General features: G+C 46.6%; 1 protein-coding gene across 1 annotated transcript in view; it reads right to left on the bottom strand.

Moving 5' to 3' along the window:
• The window catches only part of TMEM170A (transmembrane protein 170A), a 173,292-nt gene that overhangs the window by 43,089 nt on the left and 111,617 nt on the right, over positions 1 to 18,586 (bottom strand). The window lies entirely within an intron of this gene.

Below are 18,586 nucleotides of genomic sequence, written 5' to 3'. Positions count from 1 at the left end.
CTGCGTGACACCATGCACACCCTCTTAGTCCTACAAAACATCAAGTGGAACAAGGACTATTTTTTGGTAACGCTGGACGTTAAAGCCCTCTATACATCCATTGACCACAAACTAGCTCTCAAAGTCATAGAATTTGCTTTTGCAAAAGCCTCTGCCTCATTCCGTTCACATTTGGAACTTACGAAGGAACGCTTGGAACACTAACGAACACTGTCTTTCTATTCAACCAACAATACTACAGACAAACAAAAGGCATCGCCATGGGGGCTACCTATGCACCATCAATGGCCAACGTATTTATGCATCACTATGAACAGGTGCATGCCTTTGCCAACAATGACTTCCATCAACTTATTCACACCTGGATGCGCTATATAGATGACATCCTGATGATCTGGCGCAGAACCATGGAACAACTTGAATCATTCAAACAATATCTGAATCACAACAACTTTGGCATCGAACTGACAGGAACCTCAAGCAGCACTACCATCGATTTTTTGGACATTACCATCAGGCCAGTAGGAACCGAACTAACGACAACAACCTACAGGAAATCTACAGAAATGAATTAGGTATTACACACAACCAGTTGCCACAAGAAATCAGTAATCAACAATATTCCTAAAGGAGAATTCCTACGAGCCAAAAGGAACTGTAGCTCCTTGTCTATCTACGGATAGGAATGCACAGTACTCACCAGACGTTTCTATGAAAGGGGCTATCTAGAACAAGCAATACAAGCAGCTGAAATGATGGCAAATAAGAGAGAAGGCAGCACCCTACTGACTCCAAAGGAAAACACTAGAGGAACAACTGCAAATGATAACAAACTGAGATATATCACCCAATATTGCAGTGATAGCTACCAAGTACAGAGGATACTGAAAAGACATTGGCACATTCTATCAATCGACGAAGATATCAGAGCATGGATACCTGACAAACCCAGTATGACCTACACTAAGGCCAGAACACTTAAGACCATCTTAAGCCCATCCTTCATGGAACCAATTCCTAAAACAAATGACAACTGGCTTGCGAGCAACAAACCCATAGGTTTCTATAAATGTGGAATGTGCTCCATGTGTAAATTCGCCACAACCACCAAGAACCTAAGATTCAGTGAAACCGATACACATGTAATCAAACAGTATATCAACTGCAAAGCCAAATATGTAATTTAAGCAATTATATGTGTATGTAATCGCAAATACATTGGAAGTACCAAGAGGGAACTCAGAATAAGAATAAGGGAACATCTCAGTTCCCTGCACTCGCGAGAAACCAAATACCCACTGGCGCTCCACTGGCAAGAAGAACACCAGCTTGATATCAAGGAAAACATCACCTTCGTGGGACTTGAATCAATATCTTCAGACGCAAGAGGTGGTGACAGAGAACCTCTGCTCCGCCAAAAAGAAGCCCGACTAATATGCAAATACAGAACCATCACCATTGGATTAAACAGTGACCATGATTTCCATGTCTTTTTGTAAATATACCTGTACTTTCTTCCATGCAACCCTGGGCTCCCATCCACTACTCAGATAGTGCTATATCTATAGGCCTGGCTCATTCATCCTAGCTTACTTGGTTACCACCAACTGGGGTTGCCCACCCAGCCTGACCACCCCCTTTATAATTCTGTGCCTCCTGTTTTCTCTAGGGCCTCTCCCCCTCACCCCTCACAACGGAGCCCGGGCTCCTACCCGCTCCATGCAAGCCAATTCCGCTTGCATTTTACATTAACCCTCCTGGGCCTTGGCCATCCTTGACCCACGTGATTAGACGGGTTGTATGCACCTCCGACATCTCTATAACCACTAGCTCTGTCCGCCTTATTCCTATCACCGACTCCTTAGAGATACACCGGCTCATCCCCTCTTGACATGGGGCTTATCCCTCCATGCATTTAACATATATGTGTTCACTTCATCACAACTGGGGCTAGAGCAATCCCTGAGCCCTGTGACTGCACGGCCGCCATGCTATCCCTCCTGCCCCCTCATTGTTACTCCACTCAGCATTCCTTCGCCAATGCTTGCAGGGTAATCATCCTTAACATTGTTTGTGTCGTTATCTTCTTGAAACATGCTCTACGATCACGCATCGTCAGCAACAGGTTGGACTGTTTACCTTTTAGCAGGCAATCACAGGGCAACCAATCAGGGCCTCTCAATTAACTTCCAACCAGCTCGCTCCTTCCGCGACCAATCATATTGAGCCATGCATATTAATCAGGAAGTCCTTACATCCGTTCTCACGCAATCCTCGTGAAACATGATCATCGCTCCCCTACGCCGATTGCGGCGCCAGGTAAGATCATGGGTTGAACCTACATGCCCACTGCACCAGTCAGGTGCCCCAACTACGCTACTGGGCCCTTCCTGCCCCTGCCCTACCTGGGACCACCTCGACGATCTCACTGCTACTCGCGGTCACCCGACTCTACCGTCTCATTCCTCTGACCGGCCCTGCTTGGCACTAACACCACACCACCGGGCTCCTCCCCCATCCTGTCCAAGCCACCTCTCTGACACCCCATTATCACCGGAGGGGCCATCGCCCATGATCGCGACCCCTGCCACTGACCGCGAGGTCCTACAATTGACCCCAGTACCGCATAGAACCTAGGGACTGGCAAGCCACAGTCCCCCGACTCCATCGTAAGCCGCGCTGACCACCTCACCTGCCCGGCACTCCCATAAATTGCTTCACAGGCCCCTTCACTGCTTCTCTGCAACTATAACAGGAGCCCTTGCCTCCAGCATTGCCACTAGCTGCCTCTCCAATCCACCCATCCGCACTGCACACTTGCCGCCCTTCCGACTCTCCGGCTTCTCCCCACCTATGTCCGCACTTGCACCCCCAACACATGTGCTCTCCAGGTACTCCTCGGTTTATCAACCCTCATCCATATCAATTTTTTTCACAGATCAAGCTAATCAGCCCTACTGGCACCCGGACACGGGAGGACCAGCTATCAGCCCTAATCAGAGCACACCATACTACTCAATTGGGTAAGCTCTACTACCCTCCTCAACCCATTGCCTTATTATTTCAACTGGCTCTCTCCCTAAACTAACCAATTGCTCTCCCTCTTTCTCTTCCTTGGTACTTTGCTTGTGTGCTATCTTAACAAATGTGACTATCTGTTATGAATGTAAATATGCATAAACTGATTATCATTGTACTTCTGTTACAAACCACTTCACTTTCACTCACTTTCACCACCCAACGGTTCAACTTACTTACCTTGCTCATTACGAAGGTAAGTAATTATTTTAATCAGACGCAAGAGGTGGTGACAGAGAACATTTTAATTATCTCATGCATAATCATCTCATCCATAACTACATGTGTTCATTATTTAATTTCGCTATCAATGTTGATTTTTCTAAATCCACTTGTGATCCATAAAAATGTCACTGCGCCAATCTCTGCACTCAACCACATTCACAATTCACAGCCCTGAAAAAGACTTAGGTCGAAATGCGCGTCGGCTGTTTGCACTCACCAATGTTCAACAACTGGCGTTATCTGCCACTATGATGTTTCTAATTTGCCTTGTGGAATTGCAAAAGCAATAATAAAGCAAAAGGTTATAAGCACCAATACTACTCCTCTGATCCGACCATGAACCAATACCTAAGCGTAACTGCTATATTCTTGGACTATTGAAACCCCCCAGCGCCTTTCATTATCCGCAGGTTTGTCATCCCACCTAATCATTCAGCCAATTGGGAACCCTGGAGTTGGTCCCCAGACGAACAAGGAGCGAGGCTGCAAGCTGACTCACCCATTGTCCCTAAAGAAAGGTGCGCGGTAGGTAGAGAGTCCCGACCCAGACAACTCCAACCAACTGTAACCTATATTGCAAAAGGGCTTTCATTTCTTTACCATGAGAATGACTCCCTTCTACTAGCGTTTGAGAGTTCTTTTCCATATTTTTCAACTTGACTTTTCTCTTGCCACTCTCTCACGGTATTAGCAAAGTCCCAAATCCTTCACTGGGTTTCAGTGGACTTCTCTGCCACTGTGATGAGGAAGATCTCCTCGGTGGTCTAGTTCACTGGCGTTGGGGGCCCCAGACCATCTCTTGTTGTCAGTGGACTTATCTCTGCCACTGCTATGAGGAATGATCTCCTCGGATGCTCAGTTCACTTCTGTTAAGGTCCCAGACCCTTCTCTAGTGGCGTGTGGTCTTATCACTGTCACAGCAACAAGGATATTCTTCTCTGATGCTTGATTCACTGTTGCAAGGGTCCCTGACCTTTGTCTGGTGGTCAGTGGTCTTATCCCTGCCACGAGGATGTTGTCCTCGGATGCTTGGTTTACTGTTTCCAATCCTTTGGTTCTTACTACTGGGCGAGGGGAGAACTGCTCGAGCCTGCCTCTCTTAGACCCCTGTGCCCCCTCCGGGTCTCTCATGCCTCCAGTTACCTGCTTTGGGACTTTGGTATACCACCGGGGCTGACTGAGGTTCGTCTCTTGCGGCAGCTCGCCTCCGCGCTCTGCTCCCTTCCCTGCTTTGTGTTCGGCTCCGCTCCAGCTGTACCCACCGAGAACTCCCTCTGTGATTTGCCAGCATCCTCCGCTCTTCTCTGGTTTGTGAGGCCATTTGAAACTCTTAATGATGATTTCCACACCTGTTGCCTCATAGGCTGGGCTTGACGATTTCTTTAGTCCCATTGTCTCTTCTTATACAATGTTGCCAGTCCCGCCCTGCAGGATTGTTAACAATGTCCTTTGTTTCTTTTGACAGCTTGATCTTCATGCGTCTTCAGGGCCACCTCATAACACTGCTAGCACAGTCAGTCATCCTCATGTCTTCAGGGCTATTCTTCGTCCTAGTACTTTCTGCTTTGGCTGTATCCCATGTATTACAATAATACATTGGCATACTCTCAAGGAAGGGAATTGGAATGAAGAGGGGGGATAGGGAATTTTGGTGTGCAGTTTCTCAACCCTTAGGTGATCGTCCTTGTCCCCACCAAGGTGGCAAGGGGTCCGTCCCCATGAGGTGCTCGCACATTAAACCACCCCTAAGGGGATTATTGGGTAGCGGCCGGCCGCACCTCCCTATCGAATTGTTACACGTAGTTGTCAACTTTTTTAACCAGAAGATCTGCCTTTTAATCCAAATTGACACTTGACCTACACGGATCTTAGGCAATTCAATTTGTAGAGCTTAGAAACACACTGAACACCAGCATGAAGCGATACATAAAACCAAACATATGGGCCAAGTGAGTTAAATTAGATGCACTGGCTCTGTTGCAGACTTGGATACAGCAGACCAAGGTTCTATTCATCGACAATATGTTGTGGCATAAAGCGTTACTCCTTAATTGCACTGACTTTGGACTGCTTTCTAAATCCTGTGATTTAACAATTTTTTCAAGTTCATTTTTGAGATTTACAATACATTAATTCATACAGAAAAAAGGACACTATGCAAAAAAAAAAGTAATTGCTGGTAGCTATGTAGCTCCGGATTGTACCATAGAAGAGCTTGATACCAACTGAAACCAAGATGTACGTTTAACTCACAAGGCCATTTGGTACCATTCAAGCATACCTATGCAAACAACAGTGTATGCTTAGAAATGCATTAGAACACATCTAGAAGTTATTTTAAACATTAATAGGCCATCTATAAATGCGAACATGGGGAAACATCATGTCAACTGGAAAATGCAGAGGTGTGAATGATGGGTAGCTGCAAAGATGTCAAAAAAGCAGATACAGGCCTACCAGTGGGAAGATACAAGGCTGCCAATAAATCTGCAAGAGGATGCCAGATTGACAGCAAGAGAGTGGAAGGGTCTCAAAAAGTAAAAGAGCTTCCGTCGAACTGGGAAAGGGTTAGGTGAAGAGGTTCAAATAGACACCATATACACATCAATGAGAGGATGCTGCTGTTCGTTTACCCACGATGCTGCAAGTCAATGATCTCAATCACTGAATTATGTGGAATATTAATCGTGTGTCACTTAACATTTTATGGCTTTAGGTCATACAGGTAAGCTATACGAGAATGAGGTTTCAGAAAGTTGCTTTCGAAAACTGAGTGACTGAGAACATGTTTGCAAAGTTTGTTTTTGCATTTTTGGTTAAATATCCACGTGAAATCATTCGATAAACAAGCAACAACCATCACTGTAATTAGATAAAAGCTATAAATAATTAGCCCTGTGAACAGTGCATAAATGACGCCCATGTAAAACATTTGTTAAAAACTACAACATTCCATAACCGTTTGCATAAATAAAACCATCAATCTGTTCATCAATATGAGGTGTCATCTGCACCATCCCTCAGCCTCGTCTGCTGCCGAGAGGAGTTCTTGCATCACTCAACTCTTGCATTGCACCATATGTGTCTATAAAGGCAGTGGATTGCCAAAATGTGATGTCACAAATTGAGCTTTGCTATCTTGTTTGAGATTTTCAGTATTGAGCAGGCTGTTTTTGAATCACGACGTGGTTTCCCCAAGTTTCTCTTTTCTAGCTTTCTCTGAAATTGAACCTTGGAGAACTGGTTTTCCTCTTGATATGCAAAGCCCCAGGCAGAGGTCTGAACGATCGAGGTCTGCTTTGGTTATGTAGAGCTGCAGAACAGACAGCTTTTTATTTAAAGTTACTTTTAGACAGCGAGAAATGGGGAAGTCATTCACTGCTCAGAGCGAAGCGAAAAGCCTGCAAGTACCTTCTCCACATTCCATGCAGAAAAAAGTCAAAAATAGGATGAAATTGTGTTAACATGCAGTTGCAAAACTGTCAGTGAAAAGATAAAGGATTCTTAAAAGGGTGCAGATGTGCCAACAGATAAAAGGATATCAGCAAGAGGGTAGAGATGTGTCAATACGATGATGCAGAGGTGTTCCTAAACAAACAGATGAGATGGCTGAAGATCAACGTTGCCAATAAGAACAAATAGTGAGCAAAGGCAAATTACACAGTCCTACTGTCTCCCAGACAAGCTTTCCCCTTCAGCAGTAAACAAATACATATTTTATTGTGGGCAAAAGGAAAAAGAGAAAGCGACGGAAAAGGAAAGCAACGAAATTAAGTAATGAGAATGAATGAAAAGCGGGAGGAAACTTATGGAGAGAGAAAAGATAATGAAAGCAAGGGTGTATACAAGAAGAGGAAGCATAAAGTGACAGAATGTAAAGAATGGAATGAAATGATGAGCCCTGTAAGAAAATGTATGTAGGTGTGACAAAGTGTGGAGGACTTAGGTAAATTAGCTCTTTGGGGCTGGGAAAAGCGGTAAAGCGGTACATTGAGGATCACCCTGGCCACTTACCTATTCCCAACAATTGCTTCAGCCATGCGGCTTCTAGATAAAGACCCCTCCCGCCCCATCTCAGCTAACCCACACTCCAAACACTAGTAGAAAAGGGGGAAAAAATAAAAAGGTCCACGATCTCGAACTGAGAGGAAATCACAGAATGTTGAAGAGAAGGGCATTGAGCCAGACCAGTATGCAAGCTAGACCATAATGCCATTTTAGTCTTAGCAGGAATCCACTTAAGTGGTAAGACAAAGGGAGAATGTGGCTGTAAGCAGTACTGGTAGGTAGAGTGGAGGGGAGAGGAGTGGAGAGGGAAGAGCAGGCATCGCACACAATGACATGGGAAACCCACGGCAGACAGAGGTAACCACCAAAACAGGGTATGCAGTGATTATATCGAATAGAGAACGAATGACATTTTAACCAATGAAAAAAAACACAAAAAACAGTTTTGGAAAAAACTAAAAGTGGGACTAGTGGTTTTGGGGGCCGGAAAAAAGTAAAAAGGGGGCCTTGATTTTAGTTTATTTTAATTCGTTGAAATTTCATTTGTTTTTTCATTTGATGAAATCACATGCAACCCCAAAACAGGGCTGCCCGATTGCAAGATGGTGGGTACCCTAGATAAAGCCCCAGCATGACCACATACACTATTAGTAATACAAGGGCGAGAGAAGGCTCGGTGGCTAGCATAAAATGAAGTGCATTCACTGCCCGCAGTGCCCTGGAGGACCAATCAGGCCCTCATTGCCCAAACTACCTAGTCACTCAGGATATAACATGGGGCAGAAAAAGATTCCAGGTGAGGGGAGGGAACTTGACAGCAAGGAGGTGAAGGGAGCAAGCCAGAAAAAGGAGGAAGGTGGAAGAAGCAGTGAGAGGACGGAAGTGCAAAGGGAGATATCAGGAATGAGGAGGCAAGGGGAGAGACCAGGGAAGGGAGTAGTTTCTTACCTGTAACTCCATCTCTCCAGCGTTGGTATCTTTCATGGATTCACATGCTGTGAACATTCCACATCAGGCTGGGAATCCCTGGTTACCTTGATTTAGTAATTTTCCTATGGAAATACTTGACACCTTGTGTGTCCCATCGATGTTGTGGGTGCTTTTGGGCCCCACCAACAGCATGTCAAGTGTATTGCTCTGCCCCAGCAGCTTCCCCTCAGATTTTAACCACTCCATCTGGAGGATAACCCCTTGTGGAGGATATTTGCCTGGAGGGGGAAGGCGGGAGGGTGCATGTGAACCCAAGAAAGATACCAACGCTGGACAAATGGCGTTACAGGTAAGAAACTATTCACTTCTCCAGCATTGGATCTTTCCTGGATTCACATGCTTTGAATAGATTTTATAGCAGTATAGAGGAGGAGATAAACCAGGCAAACAAAATGTAGAAACATTAGCATTTTTGTGCGCTTATGCGAGAAGTCTAAATACGCAAGTCCAAGAAAAATACCCCAGAAGCTGCAGGGTTTACCTTACTGGAACAGCCATTGAAGGACTGCCCGTCCCATCTGCACATCTTCTGCGTGCTACTGTTGTAGGCAGTAGTGCCTGGTAAATGTGCGAGGCACTGCCCATATTGCCGCCTGGCAAATGACTTTGATGGGCACTCCAGACCAGAGAGCTGCTGGGGCAGTTGTGGACGTTATAGAATGTGCCCTCGCTGCAGTTTGCAGTGGCCTGTTGGCCTTTGTGCGGCAGAAGGAAATTGCTGAGGATATCCATCTTGTGATGCCTTATTCTGTAATGCCTTTCCCCTTGTTTGAGTCTAGAGCTCTCTCCGCTGGGGAAGTGGCGTTTTGAATGAATGTAGGCAGAGTTATGGTTGCATTCTTGTGAAATTCCAATGGTACTTTTGGGATGAAGTGAGGATTGGTGGAAAGGATTACCTTGTCCGTCGCGAATCAGAGATATGGAGGGTCCACCACTAAAGCCAGTACTTCAGACTCGTCTGCAGGATGTGACAGCAATTAAGAATGCCACTTTCCAGGTCACAAACTGGATCTATGCTGTTGATAGAGGTTTGAAGGGAGTTTTTATGAGACCAGATGCACGCTCCATACCGGTGGAATTCTTTTCTTTGGATGAAAAGTGCACAAGAGTCCGAGTGATGGTAATTTTGTCTGACCAGGACCTGTGTGTTTGGGAGCATTCGGTAGCCAGAAATCTTTGTACTGGTCGCATGTTTAGCCTGCAGTTGGGTATAAGTGGAATGCAGGACGACATCGGCCCTAGTAGGGCCATGTATTTGTGCACCGTAACTTGTCTGTTTGGAGTGAAGGAATTTGTCAGGGTTATTAATTTTTTCACTCTGTCGGACGAGGGTTTGACAAAGCTTTGGTCTGTGAGAAATTGTGCGCACAGGAATACCAAACTTTGGTGGAACTGAGCAAGATTTGGTGTAATTTTCTTTTTTTTTTGTTATTAGGTTTTATTGATTTTTACACCAAAAACCAAATAAACCAAACCATAAACAATTGTCATATTGCAACAATAATATAACTTCCATAAACCCCCCGATTCCCTCCCCTGCCCTCCCGAGCTTACTCCATTCCATCATTCTCTATTATCTCCGCTGGGGGTGTGTTCTGTGTTCCGCCTGTCGTAGTGTCATTTCCTACAGCGCTGGCTAAAACAGTGTTGACACGAGCTGCCTCCAGGCCATTAGTGTCTCTCCTGAGTCATTTCCCCTGCCCCCTGTTAGCTGCTTCACCGCACACCACAGTCTCAGCTTCTACCCATTTTTGCAGGTCACACCACCACACTTCCGCCCTCAGTATGCTATTAGCCTTCCAGCCCATAGCAATCCTGCGCTTGGCTAGTATGTAAGCCAGGTCCTTGAGCTTGCATACATGTTTCAACTTGCGCGGTCTGGGAAATCCTCCTATCATGCACGCCCACAAGGATTCTACCTCCAGTTTAATTCCTTTCTCGTTCAAAGCAACGCCAAAACATGCCTATTTTGAGGCATCCCCAAAACATGTGTATCATTCCTGCATTCACTTATCCACATTTAGGACATGTCTGTATCCCAGCATTCTTAAATTGCGCAAACCTCTGTGGGGTCGTGTACGCTCTGTGGGTAATATACAACCGAATTTGCTGCAATCTCGCGTTTCTAGACACTTTCTTGTGATATCTTTGGGCTCTCTCCCATAACCCGTCACTTATAGGTTCTCCCGCTTCTTCCTCCCAGTCCTTTCTCAACTGGAGCACCTCTTTACTAACCCTAGACATGAGCAGCTCATAAAATTCGGGAGACCTCGTGGCCTCCGTCTGCCACGTCATAGATTGTTTCGATGACGGTGTCGGGCTCACCCTCCAGCAATATGTCCACCCACGTGTTTTTTACCATCCTCACCAACCTAATGTAAGTGATATATTGGCTCTGTTGCAGACCGGTGTCTTGCACAAGTGTGTTGAATTCAATCACCTTCCCCTCCTTCCACATGTCCCCGACCGTTGCTATACTATTTGGTTCCCAGTGTCTGCGGATTATCTTCCGCAGTTGTTCATCCACCCCCATCAGTGTCACTAGTGGTATCTGTGGGAAGCACGGGGCTGAGTTCTCTATGACCTGGCAAGCTCTCTGCCATATCTTCCCTCCCAATCACAACATCCTCGTGTAACCCTTCTGTTGTGCCTTTGGCAACCAAGTCCATTCTTTCAAAAAGAACGGGGCACATTCCGCCTTTAGTAGTCTAGACTCCGGAGTCGGGTCATCTGAGAGCCACCTGGCCACATATTGCAATTGACTGGCTAAGTAAGAAGTCTTAAAATTTGGCAACCTGATGCCTCCCATATCATTTGTCTTTTGTAATTTCCATAGTGCTATCGTATTTCTAGTATTGTGCCATATAAATCCCCTGCACAGACTGTGGAGCTTGATAAAGAATCGCTTGGGTATCATGTAAGGTATGTTCCCGAAATAGTGCAGCAACCTAGGCAACACCACCTTTTTTAGTAATGCCACTCCCCCCATCATAGTCAAGGGGAGCTTGGTCCAGAACTTCATACTGCGTTCTATGTTCTAAGTTAGTCACCGACTTCTCCGTTTTATGTTTATGTCCGACCTCTGGTGTATGATATATGTCGATCCCCAGGTATCTAAAGGTCTCAGTCGCCCACTGTATTTGAAGTGACGTTAGCTCTTCTTGTGTTATCCCTTTATACCTCCCCAGGGGAAACATGCATGACTTCTTGGGATTCACTGTTATTCCAGAAAACGATGCGTACCTTTCCATCACTTCCAATATGTATTCTAGATTCTCTTCAGGGTAGCTTAGGTATAACAACATATCATCAGCATACATGGAAATCAAGGGTAGCCCACCCCCTTCCTAGGAGTTCCCACTTCCCCCTAATGAAGCCTCAGGTATATCGCTAAGGGTTCTAATGCCAGAATGAACAACATCGGGGACCACGGGCATCCTTGTCTGGTGCCCCTACCAAGTTGCCATCAATCAGAAAGGATCGCGCCCGTCTTGACTCTAGCCAGTGGCGCGCTGTATAGTAAATGCACCCACTTCAAATATATTGGCCCCATCCCGTAACCTTTTAGGGCAGCCATCAGCCATGGACATTTGACAGAGTCAAAAGGCCTTCACCGCATCTAATGATATTATTGCCCTTTCCTGTGGGTCTTCCTCGGTTTGTTCTATGATACGATGGAGCCTCCTGAGGTTATCGGATATGTTCCTGTGCGGGACATACCCCATCTGATCAGGATGAATGAGTTTATTGATGACCGGTCTCAACCTGTTCGCCAGCACTGCCGTTAAGATTCTCTGTCATCTCAAATACAGCATTACTTTATTCCTTTTCAAATAACTATTGAGCCCCCTGACATTCCAGGTAATTATCTTCATATCTCCCATCCTATCCATATCCTGTCCCTCCCGTTGCCCCTCTTGTCCTTTGCTCCATGCGTAATGGCGTATAGGTGTAAACACGTTCGGTTAACAACCCTTCAAACTCCCCATCCCCTCCCCCCCCTCCCTTTCCGACCCCAAATGTGTACATCCATTGCGTTAGTCTTACATGTGCTTGTGTTGTCTTTCACCTCCTTCTCCAGGGTTCTTGTGCGCTCGACCAATGCTTGTACATCTTGTCGCAGTAAGTTCACGTCTATACTCACTGCATCCATTTTGGTCACCAGCGCGGTCCTCAAGTTCAATATGGCCGTGTCCATCTTACTCTCTCATGACACTTTCAGTTCCGCTATGGCGTCTAATATCTGTTGGTTGTGAAGTGCCATCTTATCACTTTCTCGAGCGCCTTGTCCTCTCCCGCTGGCCCCTTCTGTCACTTGCGGTGATCTGGCAAACTCCTCGATGGTGGATTGTTTTCCTTTGACTTTGGGCAATTTGGTAGTCATTTCCACTTGTAAAGGGGCCAAGAGTCAGAATACTCATTAAAGCTTGGTGCTCCTTGTTCTTGAGGCCCTTCTCCCTGTTGGGGGGATGCCCGCCCCTGTCTGTCCTCTCTCTTGATTGTTCTGGAGTACCTCTAGTCCACCATGACCCGGAGGCCCTCAGGGATACGTCCAGACCCTGGTGTCTGCCAGACCCAGCTCCGGGTGGTGTGTGTCCCGTTGCAACTCGTGCTCCAGTATCAGCGTTCAGTGTTGCGACTGTGGAGGTTGCTCAATGCTTGTAGCATATGGCTTCATCACCATCCGGCACCACTTGTGGTGTGCCTTTGTACTACACAGGCTTCATCTCCATATTGCCAGTGGCCATGCTTGCATCACCTCCCACTGCAGGCCTTTGTTTACCTTTCGTGTCACCCTGGTCTTGTTTTGCCTCCGTTACAACTCATTTGAGCGCATCTGCTTCCCTTCCAGCTCTTGCACCGCGCTCTCGTGTTTGCTACAATGTATCTAGTCAATTTCGTTTCACATTACCGCCTCCGCTTGTATCCGTGGAGCGCTGCCCACTCATTCAGGTCTCCCCGGTGTTTTCAGCCACATTGGAACTTATGTAGGCATGTCGACCTTGCCTTCCGCTCTTGCGTCACATTCGCGTGGTTGCTACAATGTGTTCCACGAAGTGCCTAGTCAGTTACGCTCTCCGTCATGCCTCTTCTAATATCTGTTATGTTTATGGAGCGCAGTCCGTTTGTTCGGGTCTATGCATATGGTCTTTGCAGTGCGTCTCTTGTCTTACGCTCCATACGGTGGCCCAACTGGCGCTGTGCATCCGCATCTGCGCCGCCTGCCTCCACATGCAGCTGCTTCTAATGTGGGCTTTTTTCCGTTCTGCGTGCCCCTCTGCGATGCGCACACCAGGCTCCTGCTGGCAGAAGCCCTTGCGGGCCGTGGATCCATGTTCCTTCCTGGTCGGGTCCTCGATTTGACACCAGGTCTCTCCCGGCTGCTTCCCAACGTGCGCATCTTATCCTCGGGTGCCGCAGCTACGGATCTCTGCGGCGGATCTCCGCTTTATTCCATTGTGGCGGATCTGAATTCAGTGTTCCATGAGTGAGCATTGTGTGCGGCCCTCTGCCTCGGCTCCTCTGCTGCGCAGACCTGAGCAAAAGTCCTCTGTGTCAGCGGTTCTTTTGTTCGGTCCCTTTGTTGTCCGGGTCCGCCATTTTGTTTCCTTTATCTGTGTGCGGCCGCATCTCTGAGGACTCAGTTTCTTGTGAAGCCACGTCCTGATTCACTCACAAGCTTCAGTTAATGTGCAGCCCACCTTCCGACACACATGCCTTCAATTTAGTTGTTCTCATGGGGCATTTGACATGTTTTGATAGGGATCAATTCCGGACCTGCAGGAGCCCCTCAGGAAACCACGTCCTACTCCATGTCTATATAGCCAAGCTCCCCTTAGCTTTGGCATAATTGATTGCAAATCCCAATTGTTGTTGAAGGAGTTCTGATTGTCTCAGAGAAACCATGGTTTGTTGAAAAGTTGGAGCTGGAACCAACCAGTTGTCTAGGTAAGGGAAAAAATGGTGGCCCGGTTTTCTGAGAAAGGCTGCCACTGGTGTTAGGCATTTGGTGAACGTCCAGAGGGCTGATTTGAGGCCGAATGGAAGTACTCGAAATTGGTAGTGATTTTCGCCAATCTTGAATCTGAGATACTTTCGATGTCTATGATGTATCAGGATGTGGAAGTACATGTCCTTGAGGTCTACCGCTGCTAGATATTCGTGGGGTTGAACCGCCTTTATGACGTCTTGTAGTGTGACCATCTTGAACTTTTGCTTTTTGATGTTTTTGTTTAACTTACGCAAGTCCAGGATTGGACGCCACTTTCCGTCCAGTTTCTTGATGACAAAATATCTGGAGTATACTCCCTTTCCTTTTGAAGAAAGGGGAACTCTTTTGATTGCCTATTTCTTTAACATTTGATGCACTTCCTGTTGTAAAATTGGAAGGTGCGGATGTGATATACTTATGGGTGATATACTTATGGGAGGTAACGGTTTCTGTGTGCGCTTGAATAACAAGAAGTGGCCTGCTGGACGGCATCTTAGCACCCATCTGACTTTTGTAATTGCTTGCCACTTGTGGAGATGAAACGGCACATTTCCTCCCACCTGTGTGCCCCTGAGGCAGTCATTGCTGGGCTTTGTTTTGTCTACCTCTTTGAGAGGTTGATGATCCGTCTTTGCGCTGTCCCTGGTGATATCCCTGTTGTGCTGAGCGGAGTGGTAGTTTCTCTTGTATCCCTGAGAGTAGTATCTGGATCTGCTGTGTTTTTGTTGTCCCTCGAGGATAAGAACCTAGAGTAACCCAAGGCACCTCGGAAAGGAAAAAAAAGACCTTCTGCCCTGTAAAGATGTTAGTGGCCTAGCAGTATCAGAGTCTGCTTTCATCGTTTTGAGGGCCTCATCGATTTGGTCACAAAAACGTTTTCGCCCTCAAACAGCTTATCAACTACCTTATGTTGTACCTCCTGTCTGAAATTGGTGCAACGTAGCCATCCTTGCCTTCTGAGGATGACCCCCATTACCAATTTGTTTGAATCCTGTCTCTGCGAGATACACTGCAATGTTAATGTTGTGGTTTCAGGCCTCCTCCCCTTCACACACTAGTGTCATGGCTTCTTTACATTGTTGTTGTGGCAAGTGGTCTAGTATAGGAGCCAACCGATGACACATTTCTCAATCGTAGCGAGCAACTATTGGGAGGGCATTGGCCGCTTTCACTGTTGTTGCCCCGCTGGTGAGCACTTTTTTACCGAAGGCATCAATTTTCCTGGCTTCATTATCTGGGGAAGTGGCGCATTTGTGCTGCATGTGAGCCCTTTGACCCGCTGCCGCTAACATGACCGACCTGGGGAGGGATGTGAGGTGAGATTTTGGTGTTGTGTCTGGTGCCCTACATTTTTTGTCAAGTCTCCCTTTAAGTGCCGCTTCAGAGAATGGGTGTTTGAGAGTACATAGGCGAATCTCAAAGTGCTTGCTTATGAAAACGATGCATTTTTGGGACATTGACAATATGTATTGCTTTGCCATACTTATGATAAACGGGGCATTGATTTGCATAACTATGATGGAACATTATGACTGCATTTATTTCTTTGTCATGATATGAATGGACGTACGGATACAATTATCCATTATGATTTGTGACCAAAGTTTGGTACAAGAATATACATGATCACAGGCCCTGGAGGAAGGACATCTTTGTCCAAAATGCATAAGCCTACAATGTGATACATTTGTGATACATTTGCAGATTTAGAAATTATTCATGATAAATTGAATTGGAACAATTACATTATAAGGTTTCTTGAAGTGTTCTTCTCAAAACTTAAGATACTACTACACCAGCACGAAAACAAAAAAGTTATAACACTTTACTGTGGTAATCGGGGTGTGCAGCCCACACTGCTGGCCTCGCGACCAAGGTCTCTTCTCTAAGCATTGTATTTCGGTGCTGGACTGCCCCTGGGCAGGACAAAGACTGATATGCAAATGGATATTTCCCATCTGTGAAAGGCACAGTGAGTAAAAGCAGTGGCTGCGAACTCTCAAGTGGTTAATAACCACTGAACAGGTTATCATGTCTGTTCTTGCGAGAGAGGGGCGCCCGCTACCTTTGTAAAACTATTTTTTAAGGAACCTGGGATTGGTAACCCTAGGTCTCCTGGGGGCAACCAGCCGTGGTCTCCCTCTCACTGTGCTTAGAGAGGCATCAGCTTCACCTCACTGATGATCCCCAACAAGGGTGAAACACGTGTATGGGGTTGTTGGTGGTACTCTCGTTCAGATTGGAGTTGCCATTGTATTTCGGTGCTGGACTGCCCCTGGGCAGGACAAAGACTGATATGCAAATGGATATTTCCCATCTGTGAAAGGCACAGTGAGTAAAAGCAGTGGCTGCGAACTCTCAAGTGGTTAATAACCACTGAACAGGTTATCATGTCTGTTCTTGCGAGAGAGGGGCGCCCGCTACCTTTGTAAAACTATTTTTTAAGGAACCTGGGATTGGTAACCCTAGGTCTCCTGGGGGCAACCAGACGTGGTCTCCCTCTCACTGTGCTTAGAGAGGCATCAGCTTCACCTCACTGATGATCCCCAACAAGGGTGAAACACGTGTATGGGGTTGTTGGTGGTACTCTCGTTCAGATTGGAGTTGCCATTGTATTTCGGTGCTGGACTGCCCCTGGGCAGGACAAAGACTGATATGCAAATGGATATTTCCCATCTGTGAAAGGCACAGTGAGTAAAAGCAGTGGCTGCGAACTCTCAAGTGGTTAATAACCACTGAACAGGTTATCATGTCTGTTCTTGCGAGAGAGGGGCGCCCGCTACCTTTGTAAAACTATTTTTTAAGGAACCTGGGATTGGTAACCCTAGGTCTCCTGGGGGCAACCAGACGTGGTCTCCCTCTCACTGTGCTTAGAGAGGCATCAGCTTCACCTCACTGATGATCCCCAACAAGGGTGAAACACGTGTATGGGGTTGTTGGTGGTACTCTCGTTCAGATTGGAGTTGCCATTGTATTTCGGTGCTGGACTGCCCCTGGGCAGGACAAAGACTGATATGCAAATGGATATTTCCCATCTGTGAAAGGCACAGTGAGTAAAAGCAGTGGCTGCGAACTCTCAAGTGGTTAATAACCACTGAACAGGTTATCATGTCTGTTCTTGCGAGAGAGGGGCGCCCGCTACCTTTGTAAAACTATTTTTTAAGGAACCTGGGATTGGTAACCCTAGGTCTCCTGGGGGCAACCAGACGTGGTCTCCCTCTCACTGTGCTTAGAGAGGCATCAGCTTCACCTCACTGATGATCCCCAACAAGGGTGAAACCCGTGTATGGGGTTGTTGGTGGTACTCTCGTTCAGATTGGAGTTGCCATTGTATTTCGGTGCTGGACTGCCCCTGGGCAGGACAAAGACTGATATGCAAATGGATATTTCCCATCTGTGAAAGGCACAGTGAGTAAAAGCAGTGGCTGCGAACTCTCAAGTGGTTAATAACCACTGAACAGGTTATCATGTCTGTTCTTGCGAGAGAGGGGCGCCCGCTACCTTTGTAAAACTATTTTTTAAGGAACCTGGGATTGGTAACCCTAGGTCTCCTGGGGGCAACCAGACGTGGTCTCCCTCTCACTGTGCTTAGAGAGGCATCAGCTTCACCTCACTGATGATCCCCAACAAGGGTGAAACACGTGTATGGGGTTGTTGGTGGTACTCTCGTTCAGATTGGAGTTGCCATTGTATTTCGGTGCTGGACTGCCCCTGGGCAGGACAAAGACTGATATGCAAATGGATATTTCCCATCTGTGAAAGGCACAGTGAGTAAAAGCAGTGGCTGCGAACTCTCAAGTGGTTATAACCACTGAACAGGTTATCATGTCTGTTCTTGCGAGAGAGGGGCGCCCGCTACCTTTGTAAAACTATTTTTTAAGGAACCTGGGATTGGTAACCCTAGGTCTCCTGGGGGCAACCAGACGTGGTCTCCCTCTCACTGTGCTTAGAGAGGCATCAGCTTCACCTCACTGATGATCCCCAACAAGGGTGAAACACGTGTATGGGGTTGTTGGTGGTACTCTCGTTCAGATTGGAGTTGCCATTGTATTTCGGTGCTGGACTGCCCCTGGGCAGGACAAAGACTGATATGCAAATGGATATTTCCCATCTGTGAAAGGCACAGTGAGTAAAAGCAGTGGCTGCGAACTCTCAAGTGGTTAATAACCACTGAACAGGTTATCATGTCTGTTCTTGCGAGAGAGGGGCGCCCGCTACCTTTGTAAAACTCTTCTCTAAGTAGGCCTTCTTGCCACATTATCTAGGGTGGGTATAGAAAACACAGCCTTTCTG

This window comes from Ambystoma mexicanum, chromosome 1p (genome assembly GCF_040938575.1).
Source record: "Ambystoma mexicanum isolate Mex_15411 chromosome 1p, UKY_AmexF1_1, whole genome shotgun sequence".
Lineage (NCBI taxonomy): Eukaryota > Metazoa > Chordata > Amphibia > Caudata > Ambystomatidae > Ambystoma > Ambystoma mexicanum.
This window is presented reverse-complemented; position numbering and strand designations above follow the sequence as displayed.